Raw genomic sequence first — 1431 nt, forward strand, 5'->3', positions numbered from 1 at the left:
AAAAGCAGTCAAATTGGAATGTTCTCTGCCCTCTTCCATGAAGAGGCTCATGGAACCAACTAGATTCCCAAATTCTAGACCTCACGTGGGATTAGAGTTGACCTGAAGGATAGCAAATTTGAGGGGTTTTTTGGACAGTACTAAGTGGGCTCCGGTTTACAGCAGCTTAAAGATAAAGGGACCGCTGACCGTTAGGTCCAGTCGCGGACGACTCTGGGGTTGCAGCGATCATCTCGCTCTATAGGCCGAGGGAGCCGGCGTTTGTCTGCTGACAGCTTCTGGGTCATGTGGCCAGCATGACTAAGCCACTTCTGGCGAACCAGAGCAGCACACGGAAACACCGTTTACCTTCCCACCGGAGCAGTACCTATTTATCTACTTGCACTTAACATGCTTTCAAGCTGCTAGGTGGGCAGGAGCTGGGACTGAACAACGGGAGCTCACCCTGTCATGGGGATTCGAACTGCCGACCTTCCAATCGGCAAGCCCAAGGCTTAGTGGTTTAGACCACAGCGCCACTTGTATCCCTTTACAGCAGCTTAGGCCATATTAAATTTGCTGTCTTTAAAAAGACATAAACCTTCTCTGCCACTTTTACACACCAGTAATTCTCCCTTATTTTGTTTCTTCCTAAAGGAAAAGGCAATATTACTTTAAGATATTCTGAGAAGTGTGCACACAAAAGATGGAGCAAAACTGCTCTGCAAAACTGTAGCGAAACAGAAAACTCAGATGTGAATATAGGCTACTGCACTTAACGGCAGGGTTCATTTTCTTGATTTCTCTAGCAACATAAGAGCAGTGACATTGGGGTAGCATATATGGGGCAGCTTCTGCTTCCATGCATTAGCTACTGTTTAGTGCCGGTTTATGGGGACGCGAGTGGCGCTGTGGTCTAAACCACTGAGCCTCTTGGGCTTGCCAGTCGGAAGGCCGGCAGTTTGAATCCATGTGATGGGGTGAGCTCCCATTGCTCAAGCTCCCAAGCCTGAAAAGCGAGTACCCCATAGTCACCTTTGACTGGACTTAACCATCCAGGTGTCCTTTACCTTTTTACTTTTACCTTGCCTTTTAGTGCTGGTGAGTCGCATAAGCAAATTGGCCAAGCCAGTTGTATAGAATTCTTAACGTTGTTTAGCTTCCCAACAGATTAAGTCTGGACAGGTGTTTCTCTGCTCTTAAGGCATGGAAGTTACTATAACCTGACAGAATTAAATGTGTTACTTTAACATGCTTTTTTTTTTTAAAAAAAAGCACTGCTTGTATAGCTCTTGTATTAGTTGACCATCCAAGCTCTCTTAAGAGATCTTATTATCTGCAGTTGTCTAGGCACTGAACGCAAGTAACCACACAGAGTTTAGAAAAAAACCCCAACATATTTATTTAAAACATGATACTTTAAAAAATAAAACCAGAATCTTTAAAACTTGA

This window comes from Podarcis filfolensis (genome assembly GCF_964270895.1).
Source record: "Podarcis filfolensis genome assembly, chromosome: 3".
Lineage (NCBI taxonomy): Eukaryota > Metazoa > Chordata > Lepidosauria > Squamata > Lacertidae > Podarcis > Podarcis filfolensis.